The following is a 23,950-nucleotide window of genomic DNA, read 5'->3' as shown; positions in this document are numbered from 1 at the left end:
TTGGTCTTAAATGTCTCTGCCTAGCAAAGAGAAATTAGCAGGAAAAGGAGAAACTCTCAAAATTCTCTAGAGTTTTTTTTAACCCTTCCCTTTAAGAGGGGTCAGGGCCATCCAAACTATTCCTTCCTCTTCCTCAGACTCTTCTCACTATTATAAACTTTTCATTAATATTTTTAAAATATCAAATGGAAAGTCTGAGACAGGTAGACTTCATGGTAAAGGTTGCACTTTTACTGAATGTACAATTTATATAGAATCATGGTGAAGAACATATTGGTATAAATTTATATAGCTTTAACTACTAATACATTGCATGTTAATCATATTTTTAATAAAAATCTTTTAAAAAATAAAAAAAAAGAGTAAATTTTATATAGCTTTGATAAAAGAGAACAACAGTGCCACACTGAGACTAGATCTGAGTTTTAGTCCTGACAGACCCCATTATGTCTGCAGAATCTCCAATAAGCCATGGATCGTACTTGAAGCATGGTTTCACTATTTTGAAGAATTATAAATATTTATAGTTGTATCTTTGTTTTTGCAATAGATTGTTGATCATATTTAAATTGAATTCATATGTACCTATGAGGTATGATAAAAAATATGGTGAATGTTTAAATTAAAAAAATGTATTCAGTAAAAGACACATTGCCATTAATCCCCCTCAAAATATCCCCTCTTGCTTCAAACACACTTATCCCATCGTTCTTGCTACTTTCTGAAGCAGTTCTGGAAGTCCTCTTTCATGAGTGTCTTTGGTTGTGCTGTCATTGCTGACTTGATGTCCTGAATCGATTCAAAATGTTTATGTATGACATGGAGCCTTTCTGTTGTGATCACAAAATATGGTGAATGCAGCTGCCCAGTGCCATCCAACAGAAAGGCAGGGATCTTCAATAAGGGAAGTGACGTACTGAACCTCAGTAACAGTGTGTGACAAGTTTCAACTTGTTCGGTGCAGTCAGTTGGGTGGGAGCTACAGTTGAGTGAAGGTATGTTTTAAAGTGTCCCGTAAATCATCCTCCATCATGACAATGCTCCATGTCACACATTGTTTCTGGTATGTAGCAATTTCTGTCAAATAAAAACATTACGGTGTGTCCTCATCCACCATATTCACTGGATCTGGCACCGTGGGACTTTTGGCTCTTCCCCAAAGTCAAAATGATTCAGAACAATGAGGCAGCCACGACAGCACAACTAAAGACACTCACTGAAGAGGACTTCCAGAACTGCTTCAGAAAGTGGCAAGAATGATGGGATTAGTGTGTTTGAAGTGAGGGGGAGTATCCTGATGGGAATTAATGGCAATGTGTCTTTTATAGTAATAAATTTTTTTTAAACATTCACTGTATTGTTTGATCACACCTCATAACTATAAGGAATTCACCAATGTAAGAATCTCATTTCCTATCTCCCAAATTGACTAAATTTTAATGTCAATAATCAAATGCTTATATGTGATATTCGGTTTATATACAAATATTTATATATATAATTTTAATTTAGAAAGTTTGCTATTTCCTCACTTGCCTTTCAAGAACCACTTTTATTCCAACTCCCCACATGCATTTTCAACATCAGATTTTTCGTCATTACCAGAACCACTCTTTGAGTCCATCCAAGTTGAAATATGACCCTTCGGGATATCTTATTTGGAAGTTTTAACCCAAGTCTTAAGTGTGTACCATATCAGAATGTTAGAATGACTGTGTTTGTTATTTGCAATCTCCTACTGCGATGGTAGATTTTAAAATTTTCCTTTGTAATTGCACCAATTTTTGTTTTATATATTCTAAAGCTGAATAATTAAATGCATAACAATCTAGCGCTATTATCTCTTCCTGGTAAATTAAGTCATCAAGGCTTCTGTAGTCCCCCTTTTACCTTTAATAAAGCTTTCTGGGCTAAAGTTCTGTTTTTCTTCTTCTCATATTAATTTAATGACCTCAGTTTTCTCCGCTTTGTTTAATATTTGCTTGGCATACCTTTTGTTACCCTCTTCATTTTAATGTTTCATATTCATAATTTTAAGGTGTCTCATAAATACTATATAGGTGGGTTTAATACTTATCTAATTAAACGACCTCCATCATCTAAGAAAACAATTTAGTCCATTTACTTTTTGTGATTACTGATATATTTAGAATTACTGCTATCATCTTAATGTTGTGTTCTATTTTGACCTGCTTTATCTTTTTTTCCTTTTACTGCCTTTTTTTGGATTGAGTTTTAAAATTCAACATTTCCATCTTCTGTTTTAGAAGTTATACATTCTATTTCCATGTATTTAGTGATTACTTCTTAACTTTTTCTCTTTTATTTTATGCATTTAAATATTTATTTAGATGTTTAAACTCTCACACTAAGTTTTTACAAGCTGGTGGACACTGACAAATTATTTCTCCCCAAAAACTATAATCATACATTCCAGACAGTACAAATATATGACTGATTAACATCAATACACAGAACCATTTTATCAATTACATAAGATAAATTATCAAGTATACAAATATTAAGTTATACAGCTGAATAGGAATATAAACTATTAGATATCTGCTCAATTCATTAGCAGAAACTAACTTCTCTTTATTAGCAAGAAATATTGGAAGAGAAGGAAAAAAATCATACTTCTAACAATAGTTGGCAGACAAATCCAATAAAAATGGGGGGAAAAAGGATAGGATTTTCAGAAATTTTATGATTAAGTATTAATTTAGATACAACAACAAAACATGCCTAACTAAAAAAAAAAACTTACTAAAGGGCATATTCCATATGTCCTAGACCAGACAAGCAAACTATTTTGCTGAAAATATTTAATAGCTCACTCCCATTCTCTTTTCAGGCCATCTCTTTAAGTTGCTCCCCAAAGTGCGAACAGTAAATTAGTTTTAAGATGTTTTGTCTGGAGACATTAAAGATGTGTGCTTCTGTACAATGTGGATTTTACATGAACTTTTCCACCAGAATTTTGTGATTCTCAAAATCGAGGTTTTCAAAACTTCACAAAATGAGATAGGAAGATATTAAAAAAATTATCATGTGACTTGGTCACAAGCCAACAAAATCAGTGGTTACACAAACCTGATGTATATTGTTTTAAATATAGGAGATATAAACATAAAGTAGTAGGCAATAGCCATATTGGTCTTACTATCAATGTTTGAAATGACTGAAGGGATAAACCACAGACCATCTAGACTATTTTTCATAATTCCTGGGATTTTAATTATGTATGGTATTAAAACCACACAAGTATTGTGCTGGGTATTTCGGCACCCAATCTCTCTACATTTCTTATACTTTGATAAGATTCTGGCATGGGAATATATTTGAAGAAGGCTTATAACTCAATATTGCATGGTTTTAGGAAAGGTCAATTGACAAAAATGATAAGCATTTTTTAAAATGATGAACAGCAAGAATCTTTTGCTAAGTTTCCAAACAGGCTGATTGTAATCAAAACAGAGGCTACAATTCTGCCAAGCATGAGGCCTGATAAAACTGTTTATCAATGCTCCTATGAAAGCTTCCTTAGACGAATCACTCACCAAGCCGACAGCTGCCTAATTGTTACAAAAAATTGGGACCTGTCTTAACTCTTTTGCTATGGTGTTCACATATGTTTTCCTGTGGCTTGCACTATCAACAACAATCGTGTTTTTTATGCCATAGTGTGTAACATTTTGTAATAAATTTTTTTATGTTTTCAATGCCACTAGATTCTAATTTATCTATACTTAAATCCAATTGATGCCACTTAGTATATTTTGAGTATTTTTTTGTTAAAATTCAATATAATGGTATATATTGACTATACCATTATAATTACCATATACCCAAGGTTTAATTAAAAATAATGTCATTTATGTACAAAGCAGTTTCAAATGTTATTAAATGCTTAAAACAATCAAAAGATCAACTTTTCATTTTGTGTGGATTTTTGACACAGTTTGAAAAAAATCTTGAAATCAATTAATGCAGTAAAAGAGTTAAGTTCCATTTCCAAGGCAATAACATCAGGCAGCCCAGTTTTATTGATTGCAATGGTAATTTCTATGACTGCTGGTATCTATGACATGCAGGTAGATTTTAGGACAGTACTTCTCCAAATACCAAATTGGCTTGCTTTTAAAAGCTCCACTCTACTTTTGTCTTGCATTCGAGTTCTCTCAAGACCTGCAACATGATGACAACAATACAACCAGGTTCTTCAAGAAACTTCATTTTTACACGTCATAACCAGTCATCAGTAGTCTGGTTGGATGGCAGGGCACCATCAGATGGCCAATCCAGAACTTGACACCTTCTTTCTCCACAAGATCAGGCTTGTCAGTTGCTTCACACAGTCTTACTATTGTGGTAATGCCACACTTTTTAAATTCCTCTATAAATTTGTTTAAGGTCGCACAGGTTGGACTGTCCTGTGGATGACTTCACAAGAGTTGGTCCATTCATTTGAGCCAATTTAGTTAAAACACACTTAATAGGATTAGGAAAGACTTGAAATAGTTCAATACAGAACACAGAAGTGATGTAAAGAATGATGTAAAGAAACTGAAGTCTACTTCTGTATACTACACATGAAATTCTCAGTGCTTCTGAGTATGAGCTTGGGAGTAATGGGAAGTGAAACAAACCTCTTAGCAAACAGCGGCAGTTCTTTAATTCAGAAATGAGGCAAGAGAGAGGAAGTTCCCCACAGGTTTAGCCCATCTAGGTCAGAACTCTTGTAAAATGCTTTCCTTATTTTAATTCAATCGTCCTGTGTCCTAGTTAAACACCTCTCATGGAGCTTCTTGGTGGAATAGTAATGAATTGCCACAGTTTCACTTGTCTGTATAGGGGTTATACCATGTTCCTGACAACACTCTCTGCTGCCCTTCAGAAACTTAATAAATATGTGACCAAGGACACCACAGAACCATCCAATCTGTTGGGGTAAGTTGGCTTGTGTTTGTTTGTTTTATCATAAAAGATATCAGAAAAAATTTTCACCCTCAGTTCTCCAAGTGAATGGTTCCTTAATTTTTTAACATTTAACTTTATTTAAAGTTTAGAGTTAAACTTCATCTTTACCCTCCTGCCAAACAACACAAGAGCCTTAGAACACTTCAATTCTGACGACACTGGTCCCCTCTCTCATGTTGTTATTGTCTAATATTTTATTTCTGTTTTTTATGCTTTTTAGGGACACAGATTAATCACTGTTATTATTATTATTATTTAGGTTTACCCATGTTTATCATTTATTTAACCATCTTTCTTTTCAGGTTTCAGATGTTCTTTCTTAGAACATATATATGCATATATATATATATATATATTCTAATATATATATATATATATATATATATATATATATATATATATATATGTATATATATATATATATTTAACCTGAAATACAAACCTTAGAAGTTTTTTCCATGATGAAAGAATTTAGTGGTCAATTTTCTGTTTTGTTTTCATACTCGTATAAGGTAATAGTTGGCTGGGGATTAATCTAGGTTCAAAGCATTTTCCCTTAACTCTGAAGATATTATTTCATAGGCTTCTGTGGTTGCTGCCTGTCAGGTCTTCTCTTCTTCCTTATGGTTAGATCTGAGATTGCAGTGTAAGGTGTTCTTTTGATTTAACCTGCTTGGTATTCATAGCGTTTCCTGAATTTGAGGCTTCACATTTTTTGTAAATTCTGGAGAAAAATCTTAGCCATTATTTTTCGAAGCCATTGCCTTACCCCAATTCTCTCTCTTCTCTCATCTTATAACTCCAACGTCATGCCATCTTATTAAATTTTCCATGTCTTTACTCATTCTTTCATATTTTCCATCTGTTAGTCCCTCTGTTCTGTATTCTAGGTAATTATTTCAGAGCTATGTTCCAGTTAAACTAATCTTTTAATCAGTTGTGTCTAATATGCTGTTTTCACTGTTCATTTTTGTTCTTATAAGTTCTTTTTAAGTCTTTGACAAATTTACATGTTCAGTTTTGATGGTTTCTTGTTCAAGTTTTAAATTTGGTCTTTTATTTCTTTACAACATTTTTAATGTAGTTATGTTCTATGTCTCATAATTCTCAATATTTGAAGTTCTGTGTGAGGGGGAGTCCAATTTTGTTGCTTGTGCTACTAACCCTCACTCAAAATGACTTTTTCTCATATGTTTTATAATTCTGGATTGTGAACTCATGCTTGGCTAATGTTAAGCTGTGGGAATCCTGAGGGATCTTGGTTGAGAATATTTTTCTCCATAGGTATTTCTTTTGCTTCTATCAGGAGTCCTGGGGCTCTCTCAACAACTAAGCACTGCAAGTTCTTTGTTGGTTTCTGAGACCATGAGAGTTATACAAATTTGAACCTAAACTCATAGAATTCTCAAGGGAGACTTTTTCATCCTCATCTAGAACCAAGGCCAACAAAAACAATTGTCCTTGCAGTCTCTCTTTGGTGGAAATAGTTTATTTTTTTAAGCCAGCCCATTACTGAGGCTGAAGTGCTTTGAGGGTCTTGACTCTACATGGGGAATCTCATTTCCTATGCCCCATCTTTCCCAAGCCCAAAGCCTTGTTTCCTGACCCCCAAGTGGTTCCATGTTCCTTTTTTTAGCAACACTGCCAAGGCAGTTGTAACTGTAGTGCTTATCACTCTGGTGTCTTCATTCTTGGCCCCTACAGATTTCACTTTTCTTCTTGGTTCAGCTATGCACGTACATATGAACGGATGTGCTTGTGGTATTTTATGCAACATTTTAGGTGATTTTTAGTGGTAGTAGAAGAGACTTTGCACTCCCCCCTTACAGGTATATACTTATAATCGCCACAATCTAATTAGCTACTATAAAATCATTAACACATGTAATTTTTAGGTCTTTCTCACTGGAATAATCCCTAAATCAGTGTTGTTTGCTTTTTTTTTTTTTTTTTTTTTTTAACTTTTAGGTCACCTCTATTAAGTTTCAAATTAGCTAACAGAGTTGTTCCAGGCTAATGTTATTTCACCACTCAACTTTATTGATGCATCTCAAATGCATCATTCTAAGTGAAAGAAGCCAACAGCTAAATGCTATATAATTTCATTTATATGACATTCTAGAAAAGGCAAATTTATAGAAACAGAAGAGGGAGCCGTGGTTATCAGAGGCTGGGTGTGGGAGGGGTTAGCAAAAGGACACAGGAGAATTTTTTCAGGTAGCTCTGTATCTTGATCAAGAAGAACAGATATCAGGCCATCTAGAAATGTGAGAAGGCAGGTCAGGGGCACTTGCCAAGGAAAGTCAGTGGAGAGAGCTGTTTAGAGAGACAGGGTATAGCAGGTTTTCGACAGGGAACATTCTGGCATTAGAGGTACAGTGCTGACCCTCTGTGAGTGGCTGACATTGGGACTTCCATGTCTTAAGGGAGAGGGCCTGATGCCTCAGGGATGTTCTGGCAAATAGGGAGATGCTACTGCCAATGGTGAGGCCCTCCTATCCATTTCAGGGCTCAATCCCAGGATACTAAGTGGGGATCCACCTCAGGTGGGCAGAACTGCTTCTCAGCTCAGATATGTACTAAGTAAGCTCTACATTCATGAAGGTCGCATAAACCGGGCAGAGTCTGTGGGACAGGAAATCGTCAATGTTTATTCCATATTCATATTATAAAAAGTAAAAGATGTTGTCTGTGGAAACTCTTTGGAAAAAAACCTAAGAAAATTTAAAATTTAAAATTTAAATTTAAATCTGTATGGAAATGAAGAGAAACAATCCCTACTGAATTCAATGTGTGTGTGTGGAGAGAATCTTATGAGTAATTTTCAAACAAATGTTTTGAATACAGTTGAAAATAATGGAACCCCTGCTATTCTAATCATAATGAATTTTCTTGATTTTCGTGGTCTTTATCCTGTGCAACACACACACATACACACACACTTTACCTGCATAAAAATCTATATATATGAAAGAATATATCTATGAAGATACATATATATGAAAGAAGATAACATGAATAGTGACAAACAGCCTTTAAAAGCTCACCTAAGTTTCTAAGCCATCCTGAAACAAAGAGCAAAGCAAATCCAGAGTCTTTTGCCAGACTAAAGGAGGCTGTCAAGGTTGAGAAGAGAAAATTGAAAACAGAAAATAAAAATGATGCCTCAAAAAAGAGGAAGACCTGGGCTATGGCAAGGTGGAAAGGGCTCCTTCCTATAAGGTATAGTTTCCGGTATAGTGTGGGGACATGGTATTTATTGAATGACTGAGTGTTTGCTTGAGGACTGAGTATAACAAATGTTATACTTACAGAAATTTTACCTTACCTAAGAAACATAAATTTTAAAAAGCAAACAATCATTTTTAAGCACAAACATCTAAAGGTCAAGTCCTGGTCCTTAAGGAACATCTTCAAAGTACATATACACTGGAGGATTTCTTTCTTTCTTTCCTTCCTTCCCTTCCTTCCTCTTTTTTTTTTTTTTTTTTTTTTTTTGAGGTGGGAAGAAAATTGGCCCTTGTCTTTTTAAAGTTACTTTATAAACTGGGACTGCAAGTTTTATGTTTTTTTTTTTTTAAACAATGTTCCAAAAGGCTGCCTCTAAAACTCATGATATCTCTGCTTGTGGAACAACTAAGACAAGGCACATTTTGTTCCCAAGAATTGACTTCTAAATCTCTATATAAAAGTCTTTACTGGGATTTATTAATGTTTTAGCTCATGGAAGCTGGATTAAAGAATAGAGGTGTAGGGCCGGCCCGATGGCTCAAGTGGTTGGAGCTCCGTGCTCCTAACTCAGAAGGCTGCCGATTCGATTCCCACATGGGTCAGTGGGCTCTCAACCACAATGGTTGCTGGTTCAACTCCTTGAGTCCCGCAAGGGATGGTGGGCTCCGCATCCTGCAACTAAGATTGAACACGGCACATTGATCTGAGCTGCCTCCTGGATGGCTCAGTTGGTTGGAGCGCATCCTCTCAACCACAAGGTTGCCGGTTCGACTCCCACAAGGGATGGTGGACTGCACCCCCTGCAACTAGCAACAGCAACTGGACCTGGAGCTCAGCTGCACCCTCCACAACTAAGACTGAAAGGACAACAACTTGACTTGGAAAAAAAGGAGTCCTGGAAGTACACACTGTTCCCCAAAAAAGTCCTGTTCCCCTTCCCCAATAAAATCTTTAAAAAAAAAAAAAAAGAATAGAGGTGTAGTAGAGTCAATTTACTTATTAGAGCATTCAATGAAGGTACTGATTTCCATATAAAAGCTTAAAAGGAAATAAAAGAGAAAAAAGTTCTAGAACATTCCTCACATTCTATAATGTGATAGAACTACATACACTGTGGGCCTATATCTATCTGAAGAATAATAGTGTGCTTTGTCTCTCAGAGTTGGAAATAAAGCAACCTGGAGTGAGTGATGTGGAGGGTATCTATCTTCATACTTTACTTTCTGCCACACTCTTCACAGAACAAAACCAGAGGGCTGGGATCCTTTCATTTGATAGTGCATACATTGTCTTTGTGGCAAAGTTGCCCAAATGGGCACTGGCCACTGGATTGTACAACAACTGATCTCTTGAAAATGATTTGTGAAGAAGTCCACTCACTCACAAAGATAAGTCTGTACAGTTTCCTCAACTGTACAGAACAGACCTGTCAGATGAAGCACTCTTTCTTGTCTATATATCAAAAGGAAAATGCTCATTTAATCACCTTCTTATAAAAGCTTTTCACTTAGAGGGAGGACTGCAGTCATAAAACTGCTCTGATTTTTCAAAAAGTGACTTATTTTTAGAAAAAAGGCTCAAATGCATTCATTTTGCAAACAGGGTCAGTAACTGGTCAAGCAGAGCATGAAGGGAATCCCTGATAATGGAATAAACTCTTGGGTAAAATAAAGACTAATATAAGGAAAGATTTAGGCCTGTGCAGTGAACTTCTCTGTTCACTGGGCTGTGCAATGAAATGACAGGCAAGACTCTTAGTTACATTAATAATGAAGAGACAGACTTGTTTAATGCTGAGACTTTCTTTGTCAATGCACTGCTGTAAAAAAAAAAAAAAATTAATGAGATTCCTCCCCTCAAGGTAAACAGATAACATTTTTATTAGTTTCCATAAATAGGTTGTGTTTTGTTCTGCACAGAAAATTGTTCAATTCTTATTCATTTATTCTAGTGAAAGTGTTTAATGACACACTCTTCCTGGCAGACACTCATTCCCATAATGGTCAGCTCACTTGACTGTCAAAATGCTGCATAATGATAATGCTATTTGTAGGGAGCTCTACAGTTTACAAAGTGCTTTCACATGAATTATTTTATTAGATCCAGATAATCAAAGGGTCACATTTACAAAATGGGGAATATCCAGACGTCTGATTCTTAAATCTTAGTCCATTACATGTCATGTCAAAGATTTATTGCTAATACACCAAGCTGTATGTTAACCAGTTGGTAAAGGGATTATGGGGTGATTGTAAAGTTTTCCATAAGGTTCCCTTACATTTTTTGATATTTCTCTCTTTTCCTTTAATTCTCAACTCTATTGCTGTAAAGAATATTCTTTCTATATTCTTGTTAATGCCCCAATTGCCCTATATTAAATAAAGACAACAGGAAGAATATAGCCTTAACATAACAGACAAAAATTCCCCAAAGCCAGTCATACTAATCTGCCCTGCTAGCTCTCCTGCAGCTCTAACCCTTACTCAATACATAGTCACCCTTTCAGTAAACTTGATCTGGTGGAAAAGTACAGAAAGTGCTGAAGAGCCTTCAGCAGAATGTGAATGAATCAAGTTTTTGAAAATGCCAACGCTGCCACTCTTAAGCGTATTATAAACTGCCAAAAAGTGGGCCAGAAAAAGGAAAGTATTAAATTCTTGTTTTGGTTTTCAGAGCTTAGCTAGATATTTACCTCAAATTTCCTAGCTTTGATTTCATTTATTATTATTTTCTACCCTCCCTGGAAAAAAGAGGTGTCTCTGAATGTTTAAGTTCACTTTTAAATAAATACATTTTAAAAAGAGTGGTCTGGCTTTAAAAAATTGGTTCACTTATGACATAATTAATTATAGTAGCCTTTCCCATGTACTAATCTGAGGCTATAGATTTTCATATTTGCACTTAATAAATCCACTGATGCAGATATTATAAAATATTCATGGGGAAAGCTAATATAAATGAACTTCATGTTATATTCTTTTCAAAAAACTCCCTTGTGTGCATGTTTAAACTTATTTTTACTGAACTACCACAAGGTAGATCATGCTTCCTTCCCTTCAACCTGCTTATAGGAAAGAATCAGTTACCTACTTCACTGCGTTGTTTTTACAGGGATTCCTGAATGTCCTCTCCAATTCTTCTCCAGTACCTAGTAGCAGTGACTTCTTTGAGTTGTAAAGTTTTATTTCTTAATAGCTTATATAAAACATTATAACCCATATGCACTTAACCTATCATTCTACATGCTTAAATAATATAATTTTTAATAATTACCCTAAGATACATTAAAGCTTGCCAAACATTGACATTTTTCTTACAAAGGATAGTACAAACCTGTCAGGAATTATACTTGTACCTCAGGTATATTTTAGAAAAGAGTCTAGATTTAGTGGACTACTGATTATATGATTCTATAATTTTTGTTCAGTGTTTTAACTTTAATAACGTGGTTAACAGCAGAAGAAGCACAACCAGTTACTTTTCAATCCGCTGACTAAAGGACATGATAGAAAGGGTTATATTTTATTTCATTAAAAGAAATAAAAATACATGAATAATTAGCCCTTGTAATCAGAATGATAAAACTTACAGAATACTTAAAAGAAAATTCTAAATTCACACGTCAACGCAGAATATCCTCAAAACCCAAAGGATGTGCAATTGACTTAATTGATTCCCAACTTCTCAGTTACTCTGTTTATAGTTATAGCCCATCATAAACACTAGAACTTCATAACCACGTGATCTTCCCCCACGTGGCCCTTCAGGAATGCCATAGTTACCTGAAGGGCATTAGGCAACTTGTAACCTTTCCAACTTCTGTATATGCATCAGGATAAAATTAATAGCCTTCTCCTGCTTCACAGGACTGCTGTGAAGGTTGACCTTTCTTACCATAACTTGCTTAAATTGATTTCACCTATTTTATCTGATCATTTTACCTATTTCACAAGTTTTCAAAACATTTTTAGGAAATCAAGAGTGAAGCAAAGTAAATTGTTAGAGAATGTCCTATCCCTGTGATGTTATTGATATTTATGCTATTTAGAGAATAAAGATTAGCCAATTTTCCTGAGTTCAAAGTAGTTAATTTCTGCACCATTTGATGTGAAATAGACAGCTCTCATTTTCGAAGATAAAAGACTGCATTAGGAGTTTAAATTCAAATTTTATTTATCAAATACATATATATGTATATATATACACACATATATGTATATATATATGTTTTTCATTTAGATGGATCAGTTAGAAATATTTAGTTCAAGTGTATGGGCAGTGTGAAAAACATTTTCACTATAAAAGGCTCCTGAAAACAGTTTAACTTATTGGTGCATCTGTATTATGGTAAACTGAGTTAATAGAAATGGCAACTTCATAGACTTTCATTTCTCTAAAACCCTACAGAAGTTACAAATCTCATCACCAGAGGTTGGTTTTGGAGGCTGATATCTGCTTCACCAGGATGGTACAATGTGCTCCTCCACTGTAAACAGTGCTAAAAATAGCTCCTGAAAGGCATCATTTTGCGTGATATTATTTCGCCAAAAGAAAAGGAAAAAAATGTATCTTTAATCCTGAACAAAATCTCTTCAAAGTTTATGTTCTCAATAAACCTTTCACTGAGAACTGAAAATATAACTTGGTAATGCAATAAATACCCTAACAAATATATCAGATTTTTCACTTAATGCTTTTTACAGGCTTAAACCAAATGGAGTAAGAGGAAATCACCTTTTACAGTCCGACTCCTACAGGAAGAATGCCTTGCTGTTACGCTTTTTAAAGAAGGCATGGTGAATTTATATCAACTTCAGCGAATCTTGGGGCATGATAAAAGGAAGAAAAATACCAGTGCAGTTAACATTCCCCAGAACTCTTTCTTCACATGTTTATTTCCTTAGAGACTGGATATGATCCAAGATAATAAGAAAAATATAAAAAGGAAAGATTTTTTTTTAAGTCAAAAGATACACAGTTTAGCACCCTTTGCTAATATAGAAGAAATAATTTTTCCCTATTCCATAAAGAAAAAAGAGAGAATTATTGTCTTGTAAAGTTGTGAAATGGTTGAGATTGGAGAAAATCACCAAAAACAGTTATCTATCCCATTTAAATTAATATGAAAGAAAATTCGGTTAGGTCAGAGCTTATGGGTTATTGAAGATTTGTCAGTTCAAGGCAAATGATCAATCGATTTGCTGGGGACTCTAATTTCAGCTTTCTTATAACATTGCATCTGGAATTTGAAACTATATGAGCTCATTATGTTGTAAAGAAGAACTGGTCTTATGCCTAAAAAAATTGGATTAAGACTGTTGAATAGTTGGGTATCCTCTACAAGGTCTGATGCTCTAGAAAGAAAAGTCAAAATACATTTTAATGCTTACTGCTCCTCCAAGGAGCCTCCTGTCTGTCTTCCCTGTCACCCAGTGTCTTCTAGATTGCAAACTGAACCACTATCTATTGAACTAACTATCTGATCTCTGATTATTTCAAAAGACATGACCACCCAGCAAATAACACCCTTGTTTGAAATACTACTGTGGGAAAGAATACAAAGGAGACAAAGCATTTACTGAGTAGTTAACTATGTGCTAGAGACTTTTCACATGTTATTTCTCTTATTCTACAGACCCCAGCTATGAGATGATCCTCATCCCTCTTTACCAACAAGGGAACTGAGGCTCAGAGAGGAGTAGCAACACTGCTGGGGTCAAACAGCAAGTGAGGGATGGAGCATGTTAGGTGCCTCAAGCGCTGATGTTCTTTTCTCTATACCATCATTATAAAGGCTCTATTCATATCTTACTTTTTTCCTCACTATAAAAGTAAGACACGATTACTTTAGAGAATTTTAAAAATCCTGAAACATATAAAAGAAAATTAAAACATCTCGTAAGTCTGTAATCCAGAGATGATCATTTCTTTTTTTTAATCGATAGGTTACTCATATGTGGATAGGTCTAAGCACATACATAAATTTATTTCTTTGTAATTTTTATCACTATGTACATTTTTTCACATGATAAAATTTCCTCTCAAAAAATTTAAAAGCTCTTCTCAAACTCCGGAAAGTCAGGCGCAAGTCCTTTTTGAGGTCATTTTAGCTTTTTGTTTTCCTCCTAGTGAACAAAAAAATTTTTACAACCCCCAAATTCAGACATCCATAAATATTGTATCCTGTTGAGGGTGTATGCTTTTTGGTTTTCACTTGAAGTTTTTATGTTGACTTGCTTTGCCACTCAACGTTCTCTTAATAGTGTAGTTTCACCAAATCTCCTTCATATGCATAATGTGAATCCAGGCATTTTAATTAGGCCAAGTCCTAATGATGCTCTCAGCTGTGTGACTCTATACTGTGGATGTCATGATGAGAGAATTTTTTTCTTAATTTTACCACACCTTTCTTGTAATATACTTGATTTCATAAAGGTAGCTGCACCGAGAACTTCCATTAAAAGAGGAGAAAATAAGACTTTAATAAGACGAGGAGAAAAACAGTTGGTTATTATTGCATACCCATGAGGACAGCTAGATTGGAAATTCGATAGCAATTTTTGTATTTTTTTCTTTTTTTTTTTTAAGAAAAACAACAAATATTTCTTACCACATAGTTTCAGGTCAAGAATCCCCGAGCAGCCTAATGGGGTACTTCTGGCTCATGGTCTCTACCAAGGCTACAGTCATTTGAAGGTTAATGGGGCCTGATGAATCCACTCCCAAAGTGGCTCATTCACAGGGCTGCCGGCAGGAGACCTTAGTTCCTCATCCCGTGGGCCTACTGTTCACGTGGCATGGCAGCTGGCTTCCCCAGGGCCCGTGATCAGAGGGTGGTGGTGGTGGGAGGGGCGTCAGAGCTAAGACGGGAGCCTCAATCTTTTATAACTCAACCTCAGAAGTAATGTGTCATCATTTCTGCCGTATGCTATTGGCCACCAAGACCAATCCTGGTACAATATTGGAAGGACTACGGAAGGATGTGAAGACTAAAAGATGGGGCTCACTGAGCGCCATCTTGGAGGCTGCTGAACCACGCTGATGATTATAGAGAATATCTGTTTTTTAAATTGTGGGAATATATATGTAACCTAAAATTTGCCATTTTAACCATTTTTAAGTATACAATTCAGTGTATACGCCAATTCAGTGACATTAGTTACATAATGCCAATTCAGTGGCATTAATTATAGTCCCAATATTGTTCAACCATTACCAGTATCTGTTTCAAAACTCTTTCACCACTCCAAACAGAAACTCTATACTACTTAAACATATTAAAATATTATTTAAATAATCTGACAATAATATTAAGATAATTTTTGGAAAGTAGAAAAACAATCACCCAAAATTCTACTATCTTAACACCACTATTTTCATGTTATATTATTTTTTAGTCACAGTTCACAGATAGAATTTTAGAGTTAACATTATTATGCATATAATTTTTCATTTTATTTTTCAGAAAACATGAAACTTTCCCTATGTTTTCAGAATCTTCATAATACCATCATAACCTTGTTGTGTAATATTACACTGGGTTAGTGAATCATGATTTATTAAACTTTTCCCCATTCCCTTAATTTTGGTTAAATTGGTACCAAGTCATCTTAAAAAAATTAATAAAATTAATATAAAGAAATGAGAATATTTGGGCAACTAGGTTTTTAATCTGTTGATTTATTTCCTTGGGAAAAACACCAAAGAGTGAAATTACTAGGTCAAAAACTTAATTGCTCTGGCTTCCTGTTGGAAGACAAGTGACCGCCACTGCAGCCTATGAGGCTATTCCTCTGTCTCCAGTCTGCAATCTCACGTCTGCACACTCCTCACACTCACTATACTCTTAACCACTGGGCATCTTCTTTCTTCAACCCCTGTTTCTTGAGTATATACTGTGCGATGGGCTCTGTTGTAGGTGTGAAGTGTAGAAAAGTAAAGAAAACAGTTGAAATCCCAGGGCTCACAGCTTGCCAATGCTATTCCTTTTGATCACATTGCCCCGTTTTATTGTTTTCACGCACTACCACTCTCAGAGGTGGCTTTGCTTATTTTATTACTCGTCTATTGTCCCCGATACTGTGGAAGGTAAGCTCTATGAGAATAAGAACCTTGTCTGTGCATTCCCAAGCACCCAGAACATTTAGATGACGCTAAATTAAATTTCTTGAATGTGCCACGGATAAATATCTGTACGACTTTTAACGCGGTTCCATAAAGTTTTCCACATTGTTTCCCAGTTCACTGTGCCATCAGCAGTGAATATAAATGGGTCCATTTCTCTAAAACCTCATAGTATATAAATAGGTCCATTTCTCTATAACCTCGCCAGCACTGGTGTTTAAGAGGAGGAGGTTGTGGATCCAGGGAAATAGGTGCTAATGAAGCATAGTTTGATGAAGAAGACAGAAAACACTGACACCATCTTTGGATTTTTTAAAATATTGCATTAAAATGTTATTTATACAGTTTACTTTTTTTTTTTTTTTTTTGGCATCACCTTAAATTCAGAACCCAAAGAGAATGCCTTACCTGCCTCAGTGTGGTCTCAGCCCAGCTATATACAAAATGGCAAATGGGGGATACATTTATAGATTTGCTCTCGAGGCTATAATATAATTGAAGACAGAGAAATAAACTGTCTAAAATAAGCTTAACCATTCCTATCAGAAATATATGGAAAACTATTTGAGAGTTATTTTCAGGATTAAATGAGATAATGCAGAAGAAGCAGTTGGCAAGCTGCAGCCACATCCATGTGTGCCATGAATGAATGCAGCTGTTGGTATTTAATAATAAACATTACTGCTACTTCTCCACCACTTCCAGACATGTCAAAAAATGAAACTGACCATACTAAATGCAGTACAAGGAGTATTTTAAGACTAATGTTCTTTCCCAAATCATAGTATATCCCTGAAAATCCTCACTGGGAGACTTACAATTAATGGAATAAATGAGAGGATTGGGGGCCTGAGTAAACTTACACACAAAAAGTCTCATATTTTTTAAATGCTCACTGCAATAAAATGATAGAGCACCTTAAGTAAATGTATTTTCAGTATTAGTTTACATAAAGATCGAGACATTTTCTTAATAGATACACTTGAGGATCTGCCTCTCAATTTTAAGATTCTGTAAATGTGTTTTGCTGTGTTACATACCAAGGTATCTTCCCCACTTTGCCAGTCTCCCCTTTACTCCAGGTATGTTTGTGCTCTTTCTAAATGTCCAAGGTCAGTCTCATTTCATGGCTCACCCTGATTTGTTCCCATTTCCCTGGCCTGTACTACATGTCTTGATTTCCTCCTGCCGAGCAGGCACTAAGGTGTTGATCTCAAGCCCAGAATTATCAAGACAACAGTGAGAAAGCATGTCTTCTACTCAGCCATCCTCATCCCTCTTTTTTTGTCCCAACCGTTCTTTTCAAATGGTCCCCAAATGGGGTGACTCACAGTCATCTGAACCAGGGCATGCAGAGCTGTAGAATATCAAACTGACATCTATTACTAGAATTCTGAGTAACTGTACCATGTGTTTGGGGAAGATTACTGTAACTTCATACGTGGCTGGGGCTGATGCTAAAGTTAGTATGGAGAAAACATTTTTATTTTCTGTTGTGTTTTAGTTTTGCAATTCAAGGCCTGGAAAATAACTTATTCTACTCTGTGATGTGATGTATGCTACAAATATGAGAACCCATCAGAGATTTTTAAACTTGTAGAAAAAAATATGTCATACATTTCTATCACAAGATATCATTTCCTCCTACAACAGAAAGTGTAATTTAAAGAGTGATTTTTAGCAACAAATTTGCCGGGTGTATTCCAACTCAAGGAGAGCTAAGAACTGGTACCCTACATCCTTCTCCTACTTCCAAACCCTTGCCTTTGACCATCCATTTTCTCTCTCTTATTAACTAGATGAACCTGCATACTAGTATGATGGTATCTCTATTATCAAATAGCCTAAAGTGTTCTTGGAGTTTGCAAACAGCTGTTCCCAATACAAAAATAATTGCTACATTATGGAGACTTCAGTAGATAACACCCATGTCCATTAACAGAAAGACTGCAAGTCTTAGAATGACCTGGAACTTTGTGCATGGGGGCCCAGTCCTAAAGCCCATTACTAACAAGGTATCGACAAGAAGGTATTGACCTGATCCTTCTCTATTGGCTTTGCTGTGCCTTGTGGTATGGGGATGCCTATGCTTTCCCAAGAGGCGGGTCTCTTAAAGAACACTGTGACCACCAAACACCCCTGCTTTCCTGTCTCATCGTGTGGAGGAGGCTATGGATCTGGGGCCATGGGTGCTACAAAGGGGGGTTTGATGGTGAGCAGAGAATAGGCTGAAGCTGTCTTTACTGAATGTGAGTACAACCTTTGAATTGCACATTCCTTTATTCCTGCCTTAACTCTATATCTGGCTTTTTATAGGAAATGATTTGTAACAGAAGGGTGCCATTGTATAATCATGGCTTAAAGCAACCCCAAGTGCTAGAGGTGGCATAAGTGCTAGAGCTGTTTATCTCTTTGAGCACTAATTCTATCTTTACAGCTGAAATAAAAGAAAGATATATGAATAGCATTAAAAAGCTGCACATTTATTATCATCTGGGGTCTAACTACTTCTAATTGCCAGGTATGCGTAGTACGAGTGTATTCAGGCATGGCTGTAACATGAGGCAGAAGCTAGTGAGTGGCAAGACACAAACCATTATACAAAAGTCTCTATGTCTTAAAACCAACGATATCAGCCTAATGTAGAAAACTGAAAATGTGCATTTACAGATCATGTGTAAAGATATGGAAGCATTTAAAAAAATTATTACTTGGGAACTTACAAGAAAATTTTCAAAAGCATATTGAGGTCACTTCAGAATGGCTTTATTATTAGTCAATGTAAATAATTATTTTATCTATCTATCTATCTATTATCTATCTATCTATCTATCTATCTATCTATCTATCTATCTATCTATCTATTGAAAGAAAGAAAGAGAGGGAGAGAGGGAGGGAGGATCCAATTTAGGAAATACGCTAACTTGTGTCAAGTTTGTATGCAGCTTGACAGCTTTTAGCACATTTCCTAAATTTGTTTCTATGTTTAGAAAAAACTAGATATAAAGAAGTGACTGAGCTTAGACAGCGAAATGGCCAGTGCCTTCAGAATCAGAGCTGCCGAAATGTCACACTTTGAAACTCCATTCTGGATACCCAAGGGAGATATGTTCAATATTCAACAAAATCAAAGAATTTGAAAATTGAGAATCTCTCAGATGTTCTGAGAGGGAAAATCCTGGACCGAGTCGGAGGATTTGGATTTAAGCCTACAGCCATATGAGAAACAAACAAGCAAGAAAATAAAAGTCTGGACAGTAGGTTTTTAGCTAAAAAATCAAGTCCACCTCACAATATATTTTGGTAACACATTTGTTATAAACTGACCAGAGGTCATGCTCTATTCTACTATCCAATTTGGTAGCCACAAGCCACATGTGACAATTTAAATTTAAATTAATGAAAATTAAGTATGATAAAAAACTCAGTCCCTTAATTGCACTAACCACATTTTAAGTAACTCATTAGCCATATGTGGCGAGTAGCTACCAGAGTGACAGTGCAGACATGGAATATTTCCACCAATGCATATGCTCTATTGGACAGTGCTGCTCTATTATCCTGAAAAGATCTGCTGTAGCTTCCAGAAATTTCTAAAAATTTTAAAAAGAATTATGTAGTGTATGCACTGGGAGGTTTGGGTTCTTTAAGTGAAGAGTAGAGATTAGATTGAGAGAATCATGACTGTAGCCATAGAGAAGAGGGCCGGGTCAGGGATCACGTCAAAGATGAGCTGGCCGGTAAGGGAATGAGCCTAAAATCACAATGGATAGAAAACGTCTCTGTGGAAATGTTTTCCACTTCCTTGGGAAAAATAGCAGACCTTAGAATTCTTTCAGGGATCACAACCAAAAAGTAAGGGATGTAAGGAAGCTGAATTCTAAGGCAGGAGAGGAAAAGCCTCATCTGACCACCAAATAAAATTAGAACTGTGGGTATGACTCAACTCAAATTCTAAACTGCAGTTCAGGGTGACAAGAAATGAGAGACAAATGGAAAATCCCATTTGTATTCATCCTTATAAATAAAATGATGTGCTTAGTTCCACTTGGAGGCAAAGGCATGGAACCTGGTGTAGTCCTTACTTATGTAGCCTCCAAGATGGCTGAGCCAAGTCATAAAAATATTTTCCATGGCAGACAGAGATGGACAATCAAAGCATGAGGCAGCTCAGGCTTTTCTGCTAGAGATATTTGACTTGTTTTGCTGAAGGAAAAAAAAATCAGTTGCTTATTTCATATTTTACCAGATAAGTAGTTGTCTTCTTAACTTTTCCCCCCACCAGAACATGCTGCCCTCTACAGGCCACATGGATATACACATGCGTAAATATATGCATAAATAAGGGTTCAGTTATATCCAAATTAGTAGGATCTGCAAAGGTATGACAGAGAAGAGGAGGGGCGGTTGGTTATATCTGTTGTCTGAAGCCTAATCAACATTTATAAGCCTCTAATAAACCTCTTGAGCTGACATACATATGAGAAATCATAAATAGGACTATAGTCCTATTATGGCATTTTCCCTGAGAAACTTAGCTGTGTTGACAGTCATTTTTCTTTTGTTTTAACTAGACAGGAGAGGAAACAGGAAGAATGGTTGATAGGGTTTAAAAGCTTTTACTAACATCTCCAAAGTTTATCAATTTTGATCTAAAACTCAATATATTAAAACTAGGCTCTGTGTTGGGAAATAAAAGGCAATGCATTTAAAGGAATACAGTATACATTATTTTATCCCTGCTAAGAGTTTAATCTTTTAAACGTTGGCTGCAGTGAAGTGGTCAGAATCTGGCCTCAGAAATGAGAATTACTCTTTATCTTTACTTGAAATCGATTCTTCCACAACAGTTATGCCATAAACACATATACACACACACACTCACACACTCTCTCTCCCACATGCACACACGCACATGCACAAACACACAGCTGGTGTGTTTATTGGTTTAGCCACTAAAGGATTGAGCTGGACAAACATCACAAAGATGGTGGCTGATTTAATTGAATTTATGATCAAATGTTTTCCATTGCAGGAAGAGTGGGAAATCACTTATGGGGAGATTTAAATAATTTAAGGGACGTTCTCTATTTGGCATTGTGTTTGTCTATCAAGTCTTGAGGGATTAAATACAGCTGAGGACTAGCAGAGAATTCACATACAGAGACACAAAGATACGCTGGCTAACAATGCAACGTAGGCCAGAATATTGGTTCCTTTGCGTTTCTATTTCTATTCATTCATATCTAATTTATAGTCTGAGTAATAACATCAATACACATATATACTCAATGTTAAGACTTCAGTTGTAAATTGGTACTGGATTTTTCTGAGATCCTAAAAATGTCAAAATGGTCTAAAAATGTTCTTTTAGATAAGACAAAAAATTGATTTGGGGATTGTATACATGTGTTTAAGGCATTTTAGTGTACCTTTGTTGTTGTTAAAGACACAATGAAATCTATTGTTAACGTCACCCCCATGATGGATGTAACAGGGTAACATGGGATTTGTGCCGTAGGGTCTGGTCTTGATTCAGTGTTTCGAAGACAAAGGCCAGTTATCTTTGGAGACCCTCCCCCACCCATTCTCTCCCCAGTGATGATGGGTATACCAAACCATGCTCCCAGCCTTTATTCATTGTGTTTCTACATATAAGTCACCTACCTTCCCCATTTAAAAGCCGTAAAGAGCAAGAATAATTATTTTCATTCTCACCACTGAAACCTCTAGGTTAAATGGACACCCAGGCCCTACACACCTGGTTTAGGCTTACCCTTCGGCTCATGTACAGAGAACATCATGGAAAAGGTCTAACAGACACTTTGAATTTGGTAACAGTGTTTGTCTACGAGTTTCTTTCAATCTAATTAGTAAAACTGTCTAATAAACGTGTTTCAAGACTTAGTAGGATAAACCACAGTTTCACATTAATTATGTACAGTGCTGTTTATTAACACATGACTCTTAGGAACTGTTGGGGAAGGGGCAATCTTGTTTCTGAACAAAAAGTATTTTTTAAAAATGATCTGGTGACCAAATAGTTCAGCACCTGCTCCTAGAAAGGTAGAAGGAATATTCCAGAAGATGTCTGAGGATCCTGCATAGCAGTGGTATTCGTGTTCAAGGAAAGTTGCTTATTTAGAATTGAATGAAACTCTCTGACTGGCTGAAAAACAGAAGGGAGGTAAGCTCCTTTGCCAGAGGGGCCTCGTCACACCCATACCTTATTAAACCCTCACTAAATCCTGCCAAGGGTTCTAAAGATCGAAAAACTGGGGCTCAGAGGGTCAGTGAGCTTCCTGAATATTACACAATTCAGTAGTGGATCTAGGATGGGAACTTGGCCCCTATGACACCAAAGATTATACTGGTTTTAAGCATTTTCTTGCCATTTGTGTCAATAATGGGCTTTTGCAGACTTCCTCTTTTCTATTCTTTTGTGGTTCGTATCAATAATATTTATAGTCTGCGGATTCTTACATGGTCTGTAGGACCACTATATACACAGTGGATGTTGGACGCACACATCAACAGGAATAGTCTATTAACTGTATGTTCACCAATGAGCCCCAGTTTTATAGAAAGTCTCCCCAAATGATGAGGGGGTACCCCTTGTCCCCACAAATGACTGGGCCTCACGTCCAATCCTAATTTTCATAATAAGCAACCAAGAGAAAGTGTGAAGCAGGTATCAGTGGGTACAAAAGATGACGTTAAAATCATCTCTTTCTCCAAAGACTTCTCATGTTCATTTTAATTTTGAGGCCGACAATTCATTAAATTCATAAACATTTTTCTTAATCAAAAGAAAGTCATATAAACAAATGTTGAGGAAAGGGATCTTGTATCTGGTGAAAAAGCAGTGAAAACTTCTGCATTTCTATTCATGCTTCACTTTTTAAAATGTGGTAATTTTCAATGTTCTGAAGCTGAAGAATTAACAAATGTCCCCACAGGGGCCCAGGGGAGGCTTATTTAGAAAATAGAGCCCCTCTCAATAGCATCTCCTTATGTGGTGAAGAGGAAGCTGAGCCTTGACGATATTTTCTGAGTAGAGTTAGGGGAGATCAAGGGGGCCGGGAACAACAGCAGAGAGGTGAATTCTTAAGGGAGTTCAAAAAGGGGAGAGAGCTGTGTGTCTAACCCCTAGCAGTTCGCAACAGAAAAGAGAGAGAGAAAAGGAGAAAGAGAAAGGAATAGAGAGCCTTGCAGCCGGCAGTGCCCCTCAGGAGGGAACCGTGTGGCTTCTAGAGGGGAGGAGGGGAAGGGATGTCTGCTTGATGTGCTTTGATGCTTCCACTATTCCCTCTGCAGATTTATTACACTTATTTGGTCCTCCAGTAAGTGTAACAAACTTCTCAGAGTACTATTTACAAATAAAAGACAGGGGTGAGAAGCAAAAATACAAAGCAAGATCTCTGGACACTCGAGTGCAAAATGCAAGGACTCTAGAGCTTGGGATTTCCAAAGCAGTAGACATCCCCACTTGTCTTACACTGGTGGGCACTGAAAATAAACGAATAGCTTACATGTTGATGGCAGCTGTGCTGCCCAATATGGTAGCTAAGCATGTGGCTGTTTACATTTAAATTCATTACATTTAAATAAAATT

The 23,950-nt window shown here is 36.1% G+C and overlaps 1 protein-coding gene and 1 long non-coding RNA gene across 6 annotated transcripts in view; one reads left to right on the top strand and one right to left on the bottom strand.

Annotated features, from left to right (window-relative positions):
• CDK14 (cyclin dependent kinase 14) overlaps positions 1-23,950 on the bottom strand; it is a 546,519-nt gene that overhangs the window by 92,494 nt on the left and 430,075 nt on the right. The window lies entirely within an intron of this gene.
• Positions 4,390-23,950, top strand: part of LOC109437367 (uncharacterized) — a 53,117-nt gene continuing 33,556 nt past the window's right edge. The window contains exon 1 of one of the 2 annotated variants that reach the window (XR_002136241.2): positions 4,390-4,950. This is a non-coding gene — a long non-coding RNA (uncharacterized LOC109437367). The remainder of the gene's footprint in view (positions 4,951-23,950) is intronic. The other variant, XR_002136240.2, reaches the window with a different exon arrangement.

The sequence above is a fragment of the Rhinolophus sinicus genome, linkage group LG09 (genome assembly GCF_036562045.2).
Source record: "Rhinolophus sinicus isolate RSC01 linkage group LG09, ASM3656204v1, whole genome shotgun sequence".
Lineage (NCBI taxonomy): Eukaryota > Metazoa > Chordata > Mammalia > Chiroptera > Rhinolophidae > Rhinolophus > Rhinolophus sinicus.
Note: the sequence above shows the minus strand (reverse complement) of the source record. Positions and strands in the feature narration are given on the sequence as shown.